Source organism: Oncorhynchus nerka, linkage group LG3, assembly GCF_034236695.1.
Source record: "Oncorhynchus nerka isolate Pitt River linkage group LG3, Oner_Uvic_2.0, whole genome shotgun sequence".
Taxonomy (NCBI): Eukaryota; Metazoa; Chordata; class Actinopteri; order Salmoniformes; family Salmonidae; genus Oncorhynchus; species Oncorhynchus nerka.
Genome location: NC_088398.1, coordinates 16,143,025 through 16,159,693, shown reverse-complemented (window position 1 = coordinate 16,159,693; position 16,669 = coordinate 16,143,025). Strand labels below are relative to the sequence as shown.

Here is a 16,669-nt window from a genome sequence, read left to right as displayed (position 1 = left end):
AGTGAAGGACACTTGGTGCAGTGTGGAACAGCAGGCCAGCCCTGCGTGAAAGACATGACACAAACACTGGCTGCGCGTTACAATGACACTCAACATGACAGTCAACACAGTACAGAAAGACACACATACACTGAGTGTACAAAACATTAGGAACACCCGCTCTTTCCATGACAGACCGACCAGCTGAATCCAGGTGGAATCGGTGGTCACTTATTGAAATCAGCGCAGATGAAGTGGAAGAGACCGGTTATAGAAGGATCTTAAGCCTCGAGACACGTGTCATTCAGAGGGTGAATGAGCAAGACAAAACATTAAAGTGCCTTTGAACGGAGTACGGTAGTGGGTGCCAGGTGCACAGGTTTAAGTGTGTCAAACTGCAACACTGCTGGTTGTTTTTCACATTATAATCATTGTACTGTAGACACTAGTCAGTGTGTGTGAGTGCATGCCAATCAATTTAAGTGTTCACCAGAGCAAACTAAGTCATTGTGTATGTGTGTGTGTGTGTACAGTAACACACTACAACACTACACACACACACGTCATTCAGAGCGGTGTTGATGAGAGTCATATCAGTGTTCCCTGAGGAGACACTACACTAGCCCTTAAAACACCCAGCACAGCACAGGCCTCTACATATTTAATACAGAGCTCAGAGGACAGAAGAGTGGAAGAAGGGAGAAGAGGGAGAGAGGATTGATTTCTTGCCAGCTTTACACCAGTCCAATCCTCCTGAAGTAGTTAGTGTGTGTGTACGCTTCTGCACAAGTGTGTGTCAGACCGCGTTAGACACGGCGAGAGGAGAGGGAACACACACACGGAGAGACAGGAGTGTGTGTGGGGAAGAAAGGTACCTGTGTAACAACACAGAGTCAGAAGGATGGAACAGAGCTGATGTGAGTGTTTTTGATCTGCTGCTATGGGAATGGAGGCTACTCATTGTGAAGGATGAGGCAGTTATTACACACCTAGATGGGCAGTGGCTTCCTTTCTACTCCAACTGTCTTCGCCTGGGCCGGTATTCTGTCTGTTCTCAACATCTCACAAAGCTCAACATTCTTTTGGTCTGTGTACCAGGGTTGGGGTAACTTCCATTTCAATTCAATCATTGAAAAGTTTCCATTTACTTTCTATGAGACGTTTGCAGTTCTTGAATTTCAGTTCACTTCCTGGATTGACTGCATTGAAACTGAATTGATCCCAACGCTGCTGTGTACACAGTAGCAGTCACCTGAACAGGAGCAGATCATGGCATTGTTCTCTGTGTAATCTATCAATGGCTTGTTGATGTTCAACACTTCCTGCAGGCAACACACACGCACAGCGGTATCAGATAGATGTGTATCAGATAGATGTGCGTCTACTGGAGGTGACACATACCCATCTTTCTTCTAGACACAGACACACCTGTTAGACTTGTATCAGGTCCCTCTGTCTCTGCTCTACCAGCTCAACTGGAGGTGAACAATACACACTGGTCTCTGAGACACCTGTATCAGGACCATCAGTGTTTCCTCTAGGTGACAGAACTGTCGAGCAGGTGACAGAGCGGTCTAGCAGGTGACAGAGCGGTCTAGCAGGTGACAGAGCGGTCTTGCAGGTGACAGAACGGTCTAGCAGGTGACAGAACAGTCTAGCAGGCGACAGAACAGTCTAGCAGGCGACAGAACAGTCTAGCAAGAACAGTCTAGCAGGCGACAGAACAGTCTAGCAGGCGACAGAACAGTCTAGCAGGCGACAGAACAGTCTAGCAGGCGACAGAACAGTCTAGCAAGAACAGTCTAGCAGGCGACAGAACAGTCTAGCAGGCGACAGAACAGTCTAGCAGGTGACAGAACTGTCTAGCAGGTGACAGAACGGTCTAGCAGGTGACAGAACAGTCTAGCAGGTCACAGAACGGTCTAGCAGGTGACAGAACGGTCTACGGTCTAGCAGGTGACAGAACGGTCTAGCAGGTGACAGAACTGTCTAGCAGGTGACAGAACGGTCTAGCAGGTGACAGAACGGTCTAGCAGGTGACAGAACAGTCTATAGCAGGTGACAGAACTGTCTAGCAGGTGACAGAACAGTCTAGCAGGTGACAGAACAGTCTAGCAGGTGACAGAACGGTCTAGCAGGTGACAGAACAGTCTAGCAGGTGACAGAACGGTATAGCAGGTGACAGAACTGTCTAGCAGGTGACAGAACTGTCTAGCAGGTGACAGAACGGTCTAGCAGGTGACAGAACGGTCTATAGCAGGTGACAGAACTGTCTAGCAGGTGACAGAACAGTCTAGCAGGTGACAGAACAGTCTAGCAGAACAGTCTAGCAGGCGACAGAACAGTCTAGCAGGCGACAGAACAGTCTAGCAGGCGACAGAACAGTCTAGCAGGTGACAGAACGGTCTAGCAGGTGACATAGCAGGTCACAGAACGGTCTAGCAGGTGACAGAACGGTCTACGGTCTAGCAGGTGACAGAACGGTCTAGCAGGTGACAGAACTGTCTAGCAGGTGACAGAACGGTCTAGCAGGTGACAGAACAGTCTATAGCAGGTGACAGAACTGTCTAGCAGGTGACAGAACAGTCTAGCAGGTGACAGAACAGTCTAGCAGGTGACAGAACGGTCTAGCAGGTGACAGAACAGTCTAGCAGGTGACAGAACGGTATAGCAGGTGACAGAACTGTCTAGCAGGTGACAGAACTGTCTAGCAGGTGACAGAACGGTCTAGCAGGTGACAGAACGGTCTATAGCAGGTGACAGAACTGTCTAGCAGGTGACAGAACAGTCTAGCAGGTGACAGAACAGTCTAGCAGAACAGTCTAGCAGGCGACAGAACAGTCTAGCAGGCGACAGAACAGTCTAGCAAGAACAGTCTAGCAGGCGACAGAACAGTCTAGCAGGCGACAGAACAGTCTAGCAGGCGACAGAACAGTCTAGCAGGTGACAGAACGGTCTAGCAGGTGACATAGCAGGTGACAGAACTGTCTAGCAGGTGACAGAACAGTCTAGCAGGTGACAGAACAGTCTAGCAGGTGACAGAACAGAACAGTCTAGCAGGCGACAGAACAGTCTAGCAGGCGACAGAACAGTCTAGCAAGAACAGTCTAGCAGGCGACAGAACAGTCTAGCAGGCGACAGAACAGTCTAGCAGGTGACAGAACGGTCTAGCAGGTGACAGAACGGTCTAGCAGGTGACAGTCTAGCAGGTGACAGAACGGTCTAGCAGGTGACAGAACAGTCTAGCAGGTGACAGAACAGTCTAGCAGGTGACAGAACGGTCTGGCAGGTGACAGAACGGTCTAGCAGGTGACAGAACGGTCTAGCAGGTCACAGAACGGTCTAGCAGGTGACAGAACGGTCTACGGTCTAGCAGGTGACAGAACGGTCTAGCAGGTGACAGAACGGTCAGGTGACAGAAGCAGGTGACAGAACAGTCTAGCAGGTGATAGCAGGTGACAGAACTGTCTAGCAGGTGACAGAACAGTCTAGCAGGTGACAGAACGGTCTAGCAGGTGACAGAACGGTCTAGCAGGTGACAGAACGGTCTAGCAGGTGACAGAACGGTATAGCAGGTGACAGAACTGTCTAGCAGGTGACAGAACTGTCTAGCAGGTGACAGAACGGTCTAGCAGGTGACAGAACAGTCTAGCAGGTCACAGAACGGTCTAGCAGGTCACAGAACGGTCTAAGGTCTAGCAGGTGACAGAACGGTCTACGGTCTAGCAGGTGACAGAACGGTCTAGCAGGTGCAGGTGACAGAACTGTCTAGCAGGTGACAGAACTGTCTAGCAGGTGACAGAACAGTCTAGCAGGTGACAGAACAGTCTAGCAGAACAGTCTAGCAGGCGACAGAACAGTCTAGCAGGCGACAGAACAGTCTAGCAAGAACAGTCTAGCAGGCGACAGAGCAGGCGACAGAACAGTCTAGCAGGCGACAGAACAGTCTAGCAGGTGACAGAACAGTCTAGCAGGTGACAGAACGGTCTAGCAGGTGACATAGCAGGTGACAGAACGGTCTAGCAGGTGACAGAACAGTCTAGCAGGTGACAGAACAGTCTAGCAGGTGACAGCAGGTGACAGAACGGTCTAGCAGGTGACAGGTGAGCAGAACAGTCTAGCAGGTGACAGAACGGTCTAGCAGGTGACAGAACGGTCTAGCAGGTGACAGAACGGTCTAGCAGGTGACAGAACGGTCTAGCAGGTGACAGAACGGTCTAGCAGGTGACAGAACGGTCTAGCAGGTGACAGAACAGTCTATAGCAGGTGACAGAACTGTCTAGCAGGTGACAGAACAGTCTAGCAGGTGACAGAACAGTCTAGCAGGTGACAGAACGGTCTAGCAGGTGACAGAACGGTCTAGCAGGTGACAGAACGGTATAGCAGGTGACAGAACTGTCTAGCAGGTGACAGAACTGTCTAGCAGGTGACAGAACTGTCTAGCAGGTGACAGAACGGTCTAGCAGGTGACAGAACGGTCTATAGCAGGTGACAGAACTGTCTAGCAGGTGACAGAACAGTCTAGCAGGTGACAGAACAGTCTAGCAGGTGACAGAACAGTCTAGCAGGTGACAGAACTGTCTAGCAGGTGACAGAACTGTCTAGCAGGTGACAGAACTGTCTAGCAGGTGACAGAACGGTCTAGCAGGTAGCAGGTGACAGAACTGTCTAGCAGGTGACAGAACTGTCTAGCAGGTGACAGAACAGTCTAGCAGGTGACAGAACGGTCTAGCATGTGACAGAACAGTCTAGCAGGTGACAGAACGGTCTAGCAGGTGACAGAACGGTCTAGCAGGTGACAGAACGGTGTAGCAGGTGACAGAACTGTCTAGCAGGTGACAGAACTGTCTAGCAGGTGACAGAACTGTCTAGCAGGTAGCAGCAGCCAGGTAGCCAGAGTGACAGGAACCCGACTGTCTGACTCACTAGCCAAGATAAAAGCTCAACCACTTCCTCTGAAACACACCAGTCAGTAGACCATTAAGCAATATTAGGCTGGTTGACTGAGCATACATGCCATAGACAACAGTGTCCACTGTCACCAACCCGTTTGACAGAAAGATGCTCTCCCTTCACCCTCTGCTATATGACACCAAGGAATGTTCACCTGCCCCAAAGCCAATCATCTCATTATCTTCACTCACTCCAACTCATTCTTTCTCTTTAACGCACCAAACCTCTAGCTCCTTTCAAAAATGACTCATCATACCAGACTTCACACAGGTCCAATGCCTGAAGGAAAAGTGTGTTACTGAAAACAGATGAAAAATATGACTGAAATAAAAAAATCCAAAATGTCTGGCTGATTAAAAATCTGAATTAAACAAAACACTGGGGGGGGGGGGGGGGGGGGAGTCTTTCAGAATGAAAGAGAACAAAGGTTATACGAGTCTAATTATTAATCTATCGGACTACAGATCTACAGTCGTCTATCCATTGTATAGTGGAAGAACATCTCTAGTGACCAGTAACTTGGGTAAATGCATTCTGTGTGTGCGTGACATGTCTTGGCTGTGACATGCTCTCCCCACCGCCTGTAGAAGCGTGTGTGTGTGTGTGTGTGTGTACACTCGTGTGTAACATGCCTCTGCTGTATGGATCATGAATATTATTCATAAGGCTGAATGTCAACACTGATGAATCATTTTGCTGTAAAATGTCACCAAACACCAGTGTGTGTGTGTGTGTGTGTGTGTGTGTCTCACAGCTCCACCGCTGGACGTGGTGGCAGGCTAGCTATGACCCTGGTTGTCATCACTGTACAAAAACATTACTACCACGAATAGAGACAGGAGGGTTGGAGTGAGGAGGGAGAGAAGAGAGGAGGGTGGATAGGGAGAGGAGGGGGGAGTCAGTGAAGGAGACAGAGGCAATAGGGGACAGGGTGGACAGGACAGCCAGAGCTATAGGGGACAGGCATGGAGACTTAGCCTCAGAGACAGGCTATAGGCCTGGTTACTGTACAGCACCTCAAGTTGCAGAGAGCCCAGTGAAACTAGTCTCTGGATATTAGATGATGTCATTAGAGATTTCAACACAGTAGTGTCAACCCACACACACAACTCCCTGACAAAGACACACAACTCCCTGACAAAGACACACAACCCCCTGACAAAGACACACAACTCCCTGACAAAGACACACAACCCCTGACACAAGACAAAGACACAACCCCCTGACAAAGACTGACACAACAACCCCTGACAAAGACACACAACTCCCTGACAAAGACACACAACCCCCTGACAAAGACACACAACCCCCTGACAAAGACACACAACCCCCTGACAAAGACACACAACCCCCTGACAAAGACACACAACTCCCTGACAAAGACACACAACTCCCTGACAAAGACACACAACTCCCTGACAAAGACACACAACCCCCTGACAAAGACACACAACCCCTGACAAAGACACACAACTCCCAAAGACAAAGACACACAACTCCCTGACAAAGACACACAACAAAGACACACAACCCTGACAAAGACACACAACTCCCTGACAAAGACACACAACTCCACCCCCTGACAAAGACACACAACTCCATGACAAAGACACACAACCCCTGACAAAGACACACAACACCCCTGACAAAGACACACAACCCCCTGACAAAGACACACAACCCCTGACAAAGACACACAACCCCTGACAAAGACACACAACCCCTGACAAAGACACACAACTCCAATGACACAAGACACACAACCCCCTGACAAAGACACACAACTCCCTGACAAAGACACACAACTCCCTGACAAACCCCTGACAAAGACACACAACTCCCTGACAAAGACACACAACCCCCTGACAAAGACACACAACCCCCTGACAAAGACACACAACTCCCTGACAAAGACACACAACTCCCTGACAAAGACACACAACTCCCTGACAAAGACACACAACCCCCTGACAAAGACACACAACCCCCTGACAAAGACACACAACTCCCTGACAAAGACACACAACCCCCTGACAAAGACACACAACTCCCTGACAAAGACACACAACTCCCTGACAAAGACACACAACTCCCTGACAAAAGCTCCAGCAGCAGTTACATAAAGGAGATTTTCTTGTTGCATTTTATAAGCCCTCCTCCATCCCACCATGCCTGTGACCTTTAAGGTTGAGAGAGCGTAATGAGGAGTGGGGCTATACACTACAGACAGGCTCAGGGCCCATGGATGAAGGACAAGGAAGGAGGGAAGGAATGAAGGAGGGAGGGAGAGAAGGAAGGATGGGCAGTGTCATCTCTGCTCCCTCTGGCTCTTCCAGCTGTTGTTCTCTTTCTTTTCCCCTCCATCACTTTTCATCTGCACTCATCTTTCACCCCGAACCACTTGTTCCCCTACTCCCTCCCTCCCTTCGCGCTCTTTTCCACTCTCTCCTCCACACAAATGACTCAGTGGAACCGGTCAACTGTTACAAAATTCCCCCTGCAGCTTAACCTGCCTAATACAAAGCCTGGCTCATCAAGTCAAATAGACTGCCTACACACAATGGGAGCAGACACACACAAAAAACAAAAAAGAATTGAATACAGCAGCAGCCACGCACACACACACACACACACACACACACACACACACACACACACACATAGTACTGAACGCAGCAGACACTCACCCCCCCACACACACACACACAGTACTGAACGCAGCAGCCACTCACACACACACCCCACACAGTACTGAACACAGCAGACACAGACAACCTGGCCACAGACAACCTGACCACAGACAAGCTGACCAGTCAACCTGGCCACAGTCAACCTGGCCACAGACGTGATAGGCTACCCACGCAGAGAAAACCTCAGACACTAGACTGACCATGTAGCACAGAAACAGATCTAGAAATGGAACAGCTCCATACATCACATGGCCTGTGTCCCAAATTCACAACCTATTTGTTATGTAGTGCACTACTTTAGACCAGAAATGGTCTCTGGTCAAAAGTAGTGCACTACATAGGGAATAGAGGGCCATTTTTGCTGCATCCCTGGTGTGGGCCTATGGAGGATAAAGGACAGGAGAAAAGCTCATAGACAGGCCCTGTAATACAGAGATAAATTGTAGAATAGAGGCATGGGGCTACAGATGATAGAAGACTAGAGACTCCCAGACCAGACACACACTAAAGTACAGCTAAACCAATATAGTGCTGCTACGCCCAAGGAGCCATAGGTGGTAAAAGATGAGAGCTCTAATATTGCTCTGTGTGTGTGTGTGTGTGTGTGTATGTGTGTGACTAAGGCCCCGGCTGCTCATTGCTCTCGTATGTCACACACACTGCTCTCGTGTCAGACACTCCTCTGCACATGGACATGAATCAGGCCTCTCCATGGAGCAGACCCACAGCACCATATTTGTGCCCCTGTCACTGTGGCCCTGTCACTGTGGCCCTGTCACTGTGGCCCTGCAGTGTGTTAAGAGCAGGGCTCAGCAGCGAGGCTAAGACTCAGAAGACAGGTAGATACACCACACAGTTCAATACCTTTAGCTCCCCTCTGTTCTGCCCTCTAGACAACGTCTGGCTTGCAACAGAGAAGCTCAATAAGTGGAAAGGAACTCCTTTCCTCACATAATATATTCTGATCTGATTGGCTGCAGGTAACACTGGGGGGTTGTCAGTCTCCTGTGGTAACCAGATCAGAGAAACAGGGACAGATATAAGGGGAGAAAGAGAGACTGTATCTCTGAGCAGTGAGGTGGGTTGTCAGATTCTCACCATCCATCTCCCTTCTTTATTATGAGAGAGTGACAGAGAGAGAAAAACCGAGAGAGCGAGAGAGAGAGAGAGAAAGGTTAAAAAAGGAGGGACAATGGAAGAGGTGAAAGAGTAAGCAGCAGAGAGAGAGAGAGTGATGGAGAAGATGGATGTCTGATAGAGAAGAAAAAGAGGTGTTTAGATGGAGAGACAAAGGTGAATGGGATGTGATAATACAGAGTGTGTGTAGAAGTGTCAAGAGAAGTTGCCTCACACACAGGCATAGCTGTGTGAAGTTGTCACAGTACTTCCCACAACCTGACTCTACTTAATGTCAGATAAAGAGAACAGAAATAGACTTCACTCCTACAGAGAGACGAGACCACACAATCACTGAATAAAATCACTCTGGACTACCTCAGAGAGAAGACGCACACAATCTCTATCCCGTGTGAGAGAGCTGCATGTACATCGTCACAAAGACACACTGTGACCAGTTGATTCACTCTAGACCTGACAAGAGTTGAATAAAAATATCATATTATCCTGACCAACCTAGAGCCAGAGAATTTCTGTTTCTGCTCTTCTCTTGATTGGTGTGTGTGTGTGTGTGTGGTGAGAGCACGATTGAGAGCGTGTTGAGACGGTGAGTGCCCGAGCCAAACACACACACATATCTATTCTTAGGATCGGAGCAGGGGTAACCATTCTCATATCGATAAAGATCAGACTGACAGACAGTAGGTTAGTGCTGCCAGCTAACTAGGACCCTGAAAAATGTATTATTATTCTGTGTGCTTAAGGGCGAGGTTTAGTTCCAGGTACATCCCAGCATGGGAACTTGATGTGCACACGCACACACACGCACCTCTCATCTGCGGCTACAGTCTGTTTTTGCAGGTGGTGGTTGAGGTCACTGCACCACTGAGTGGGATATATAGAGACACACACACACACACACACACACACACACACAGAATCTAAACTAACACAGTTGCACTAACCCCATGCCCCCTGTCTTCTAATCCTACTCCCCCCCATTCCTCTCCTCAGCCCAAATCAACCCACTCCTAAACCTACACTATACTGAAACCCATCCCTCTACAACAACCACCACTTCTCCTCCCAAACATCCTCTATCACCCCCCCTACACTATACTGAAACCCATCACCCTACAACAACCCCCCACTTCTCCTCCACAGTCCTCCTCCCAAACACACTCTGTCATGTGGAAGATGCATTCAACTGGATCTACCCCCCTCTACCTAATCAAATCAAATCAAATTTTATTTGTCACATACACATGGTTAGCAGATGTTAATGCGAGTTTAGCGAAATGCTTGTGCTTCTAGTTCCGACAATGCAGTGATAACCAACAAGTAATCTAACTAACAATTCTAAAACTACTGTCTTATACACAGTGTAAGGGGATAAAGAATATGTACATAAGGATATATGAGTGAGTGATGGTACAGAGCAGCATACAGTAGATGGTATCGAGTACAGTATATACATATGAGATGAGTATGTAGACAAAGTAAACAAAGTGGCATAGTTAAAGTGGCTAGTGATACATGTATTACATAAGGATGCAGTCGATGATGTAGAGTACAGTATATACGTATGCATATGAGATGAATAATGTAGGGTAAGTAACATTATATAAGGTAGCATTGTTTAAAGTGGCTAGTGATATATTTACATCATTTCCCATCAATTCCCATTATTAAAGTGGCTGGAGTTGGGTCAGTGTCAATGACAGTGTGTTGGCAGCAGCCACTCAATGGTGGCTGTTTAACAGTCTGATAGCCTTGAGATAGAAGCTGTTTTTCAGTCTCTCAGTCCCAGCTTTGATGCACCTGTACTGACCTCGCCTTCTGGATGATAGCGGGGTGAACAGGCAGTGGTTCGGTGGTTGATGTCCTTGATGATCTTTATGGCCTTCCTGTAACATCGGGTGGTGTAGGTGTCCTGGAGGGCAGGTAGTTTGCCCCCGGTGATGCGTTGTGCAGACCTCACTACCCTCTGGAGAGCCTTACGGTTGAGGGCGGAGCAGTTGCCGTACCAGGCGGTGATACAGCCCGCCAGGATGCTCTCGATTGTGCATCTGTAGAAGTTTGTGAGTGCTTTTGGTGACAAGCCGAATTTCTTCAGCCTCCTGTGGTTGAAGAGGCGCTGCTGCGCCTTCTTCACGACGCTGTCAGTGTGAGTGGACCAATTCAGTTTGTCTGTGATGTGTATGCCGAGGAACTTAAAACTTGCTACCCTCTCCACTACTGTTCCATCGATGTGGATAGGGGGGTGTTCCCTCTGCTGTTTCCTGAAGTCCACAATCATCTCCTTAGTTTTGTTGACGTTGAGTGTGAGGTTATTTTCCTGACACCACACTCCGAGGGCCCTCACCTCCTCCCTGTAGGCCGTCTCGTCGTTGTTGGTAATCAAGCCTACCACTGTTGTGTCGTCCGCAAACTTGATGATTGAGTTGGAGGCGTGCGTGGCCACGCAGTCGTGGGTGAACAGGGAGTACAGGAGAGGGCTCAGAACGCACCCTTGTGGGGCCCCCGTGTTGAGGATCAGCGGGGAGGAGATGTTGTTGCCTACCCTCACCACCTGGGGGCGGCCCGTCAGGAAGTCCAGTACCCAGTTGCACAGGGCTGGGTCGAGACCCAGGGTCTCGAGCTTGATGACGAGCTTGGAGGGTACTATGGTGTTTAATGCCGAGCTGTAGTCGATGAACAGCATTCTCACATAGGTATTCCTCTTGTCACGGTGGGTTAGGGCAGTGTGCAGTGTGGTTGAGATTGCATCGTCTGTGGACCTATTTGGGCGGTAAGCAAATTGGAGTGGGTCTAGGGTGTCAGGTAGGGTGGAGGTGATATGGTCCTTGACTAGTCTCTCAAAGCACTTCATGATGACGGAAGTGAGTGCTACGGGGCGGTAGTCGTTTAGCTCAGTTACCTTAGCTTTCTTGGGAACAGGAACAATGGTGGCCCTCTTGAAGCATGTGGGAACAGCAGACTGGTATAGGGATTGATTGAATATGTCCGTAAACACACCGGCCAGCTGGTCTGCGCATGCTCTGAGGGCGCGGCTGGGGATGCCGTCTGGGCCTGCAGCCTTGCGAGGGTTAACACGTTTAAATGTCTTACTCACCTCGGCTGCAGTGAAGGAGAGACCGCATGTTTTCGTTGCAGGCCGTGTCAGTGGCACTGTATTGTCCTCAAAGCGGGCAAAAAGTTATTTAGTCTGCCTGGGAGCAAGACATCCTGGTCCGTGACTGGGCTGGGTTTCTTCTTGTAGTCCGTGATTGACTGTAGACCCTGCCACATGCCTCTTGTGTCTGAGCCGTTGAATTGAGATTCTACTTTGTCTCTGTACTGACGCTTAGCTTGTTTAATAGCCTTGCGGAGGGAATAGCTGCACTGTTTGTATTCGGTCATGTTGCCAGACACCTTGCCCTGATTAAAAGCAGTGGTTCGCGCTTTCAGTTTCACGCGAATGCTGCCATCAATCCACGGTTTCTGGTTAGGGAATGTTTTTATCGTTGCTATGGGAACGACATCTTCAACGCACGTTCTAATGAACTCGCACACCGAATCAGCGTATTCGTCAATATTTTTATCTGACGCAATACGAAACATGTCCCAGTCCACGTGATGGAAGCAGTCTTGGAGTGTGGAGTCAGCTTGGTCTGACCAGCGTTGGACAGACCTCAGCTTAGGAGCCTCTTGTTTAAGTTTCTGCCTGTAGGCAGGGATCAACAAAATGGAGTCGTGGTCAGCTTTTCCGAAAGGGGGGCGGGGCAGGGCCTTATATGCGTCGCGGAAGTTAGAGTAACAATGATCCAGGGTTTTAGCACCCCTGGTTGCGCAATCGATATGCTGATAAAATTTAGGGAGTCTTGTTTTCAGATTAGCTTTGTTAAAATCCCCAGCTACAATGAATGCAGCCTCCGGATAAATGGTTTCCAGTTTGCAAAGAGTTAAATAAAGTTCGTTCAGAGCCATCGATGTGTCTGCTTGGGGGGGATATATACGGCTGTGATTATAATCGAAGAGAATTCTCTTGGAAGATAATGCGGTCTACATTTGATTGTGAGGAATTCTAAATCAGGTGAACTGAAGGATTTGAGTTCCTGTATGTTTCCTTCATCACACCATGTCTCGTTAGTCATGAGGCATACGCACCCGCCGCTCTTCTTACCAGAAAGATGTTTGTTTCTGTCGGCGCGATGCGTGGAGAAACCCGTTGGCTGCACCGCATCGGATAGCGTCTTCCCAGTAAGCCATGTTTCCGTGAAGCAGAGAACATTGCAGTCTCTGATGTCCCTCTGGAATGCTACCCTTGCTCGGATTTCATCAACCTTGTTGTCAAGAGACTGGACATTGGCAAGAAGAATGCTGGGGAGTGGTGCGCGATGTGCCCTTGTCCGGAGTCTGACCAGAAGACCGCTACGTTTCCCTCTTTTTCGGAGTCGTTTTCTTGGGTCGCTGCATGCGATCCATTCCGTTGTCCTGTTTGTAAGGCAGAACACAGGATCCGCGTCGCGGAAAACATATTCTTGGTCGTACTGATGGTGAGTTGACGCTGATCTTATATTCAGTAGTTCTTCTCGACTGTATGTAATGAAACCTAAGATGACCTGGGGTACTAATGTAAGAAATAACACGTAAAAAAACAAAAAACTGCATAGTTTCCTAGGAACGCGAAGCGAGGCGGCCATCTCTGTCGGCGCCGGAAGACCCCCATCTCAACCCTGTCAGATACCCCCCTCCCCACCCCTGCTGCTCTGGTGGCAGTGGGCCAACCATGCACCACCCCTGGGAGCCCTGCTACCCACAATCCCCTGCTCCCTGTCTGCTGTCAGCTCCAGCCCGGTCAGCATCAGGACAGGAAGAGTAAACTCCTTGGGACGCTAGGGGATACAGGGGCATCCACCCCACACAGGAGACCAGGGGTTGTGTGTGTGTGTGTGTGTGTACAAAATGTAGCTTAATAAAACCCTGAGAAGTCAACATTATGACTTACTGATAAAGGGGAACAATTCAATTTCCTGTGTCTGTTATACTAAAGAGTTGTCTCAGTAATCTCAAGAGTTCCAGTGTGTTCTGCTTTAGTGTACGTGACATTGACACAGCAACAGAGTAATAGTGTGGAATGCAGACAGTCAGGTACCCAGGCTAGACCAGGAGAAGCCATGCAAACAGTCAGGTACCCAGGCTAGGCCAGGAGAAGCCATGCAGACAGTCAGGTACCCAGGCTAGGCCAGGAGAAGCCATGCAAACAGTCAGGTACCCAGGCTAGACCAGGAGAAGCCATGCAAACAGTCAGGTACCCAGGCTAGGCCAGGAGAAGCCATGCAAACAGTCAGGTACCCAGGCTAGGCCAGGAGAAGCCATGCAAACAGTCAGGTACCCAGGCTAGACCAGGAGAAGCCATGCAAACAGTCAGGTACCCAGGCTAGACCAGGAGAAGCCATGCAGACAGTCAGGTACCCAGGCTAGACCAGGAGAAGCCATGCAGACAGTCAGGTACCCAGGCTAGACCAGGAGAAGCCATGCAGACAGTCAGGTACCCAGGCTAGACCAGGAGAAGCCATGCAAACAGTCAGGTACCCAGGCTAGACCAGGAGAAGCCATGCAAACAGTCAGGTACCCAGGCTAGACCAGGAGAAGCCATGCAAACAGTCAGGTACCCAGGCTAGACCAGGAGAAGCCATGCAAACAGTCAGGTACCCAGGCTAGACCAGGAGAAGCCATGCAAACAGTCAGGTACCCAGGCTAGACCAGGAGAAGCCATGCAAACAGTCAGGTACCCAGGCTAGACCAGGAGAAGCCATGCAAACAGTCAGGTACCCAGGCTAGACCAGGAGAAGCCATGCAAACAGTCAGGTACCCAGGCTAGGCCAGGAGAAGCCATGCAAACAGCAGAGAGAAGAAGATCAAATACAGCACATGGAAAAAGTGCTCTGTAAGATGTCCAATATTGTCATTGGTGTGCAGCACCCGGCTCATATATAGTATTTGGTTTTAAAAAATTACAACAGTACAAAAAATGAATACACCGTAAATCTGTGGCTCTGGATTGGAGAAAGTCAAACAGAATCTACAAAAAGCATGTGATGAGGCCAAAAGGAGTTTCCTTTCACATTAAAAAAGGTCAGAACCAGGCTGGCTACTCATATAGGTCATTGAAGAGATGCCCTCATGGGTCAGCCCATCAATACATCGTACTGTGATTCACTCATCAGGCCAGCTATCACACTCTGGAATCGTTGAGTCAGGCCTGGAGCCTAAGGGTGAGAGGTTAAACGGAGACAGGTGGCAGTAGGCTAGCTTCTATCCATCTGCAGACTAGAACAGGTTAAAGTGTGTGTTAAGGCTGTGTGTTCATCTATATACTACTGTATGGACTGGACAGTAGCTCAGACAATTAGAAGCTATGGACAGTATAAACTTTGAATGCTGCAGGGTAAAACAGGCTTACACGCAGATATGAATACATACGTGTCTACCAACTCTGATGTCCACACACACAGGTCTCCTCACACACACACACACACACACAGCACCCCCCTCAGGCCATCATACCAGACACAGAAACAAACTGTTCCACTTTGCTGGTGTCTAAACACACAAACCTGCCGTTACAGTACATTCCGCCGTGCACAAACACAGAAACACACGCCATTATCTCTAACCGAGTCCGACAGACACAAAAACCACGTCTGTCTCATCCTCCCGTCACAGGGAGCCAGAACAGGACCACCAAGACAGTGCCCTGGGCATCACTACAATACTACCACAGGGGATTGACACTGGACTGGAACAGCACTACGTTAGAACAGTGTCAGTTTGGATTCAAATCTAGATGTGGTTTTTGGTTGAACAGACAGGTTTTGGTTTAAGGGGTCACTAGTCTTCAACTATTCAATATGTCTGTTGAGCGCAACACAGTGTGGGTGTATCCCTGTCAGGTGTTTCAAGTGATGCCACCATTTCTGTTCTGTTGTGAAAGGAAGTCTTCAGCATTCAGACAGGAGCCCAGAGAAGAGAGTGAGAGAGAGTGAGTCGCCTTCTCATTTTTCCAGCCTCAAACTCAAAGCAATTAGTGGAGCCAGATGGCTGTCTGGACTCTGAATAAATAGTTTGAGCATCGATGGAAAACCTCCATAGACGACACACACACAGACCTGAGGCAATGAGGTAAGACACGGAAGATACGGACCTAAAGAACCAAATTGGTTCTAGCTGAGACTACAGGGCAGAAAAACATTCAAACCTTCACACAATGAATCCATTTCCACTTCTCTGCACTGTATTACCGTGGGGAGTGAAGGTCACACTGTATTACCGTGGGGAGTGAAGGTCACACAGTTCTACAGTGATAAAATGATGGGCGCATGCAAGCACACGTCTCCTCCTCCCACTTTCTTTACCAAACCAGTCTGGTGGAGTCAGAGGTTTCAAAGAATGCAGCCCTTGAGAGCTGGTCTAATTACTTAGTTTCAGCCAGCATGCACATTCCCCAACTGATAACAAACCCTCCCCCTGCCTCCAGAGTAACACTAAAGCAACACCACATTCCTAAGCCATTACACACAGTATCGGTATGTTTCCTTGACTCTCCCACTCTTGTCCAAAGTACCCGTTACCACAGCAGCAGGGTCACTTCAGCCAACCAGATGACATATGCAAATCAAACAAACAAAAGGGGGGAGGGGCTTGGGTGTGAGTGAAACGTGAGCTAACACAATTCACCTACAATGGCCTCTCTCCCCCTCTAACCTTCATGTTGATTCCCATAGCCTAGATACTGTATGTTATCAGCACTCTTGACAATGAACAGTTTTATCACAACCAAAACGAGACAAACAGCAAGACTCAGCACCCTCCATGGTGTGCTAACAAGTGACCCTAGCCAACAGAGGACATTGCTAATAAATATACCCACATACCTACATTAAATT

At 48.9% G+C, this 16,669-nt stretch overlaps 1 protein-coding gene across 1 annotated transcript in view; it reads right to left on the bottom strand.

The window, feature by feature from the left end:
- Window positions 1-16,669, bottom strand: part of si:ch73-22o12.1 (nectin-2) — a 92,638-nt gene that overhangs the window by 8,918 nt on the left and 67,051 nt on the right. The window lies entirely within an intron of this gene.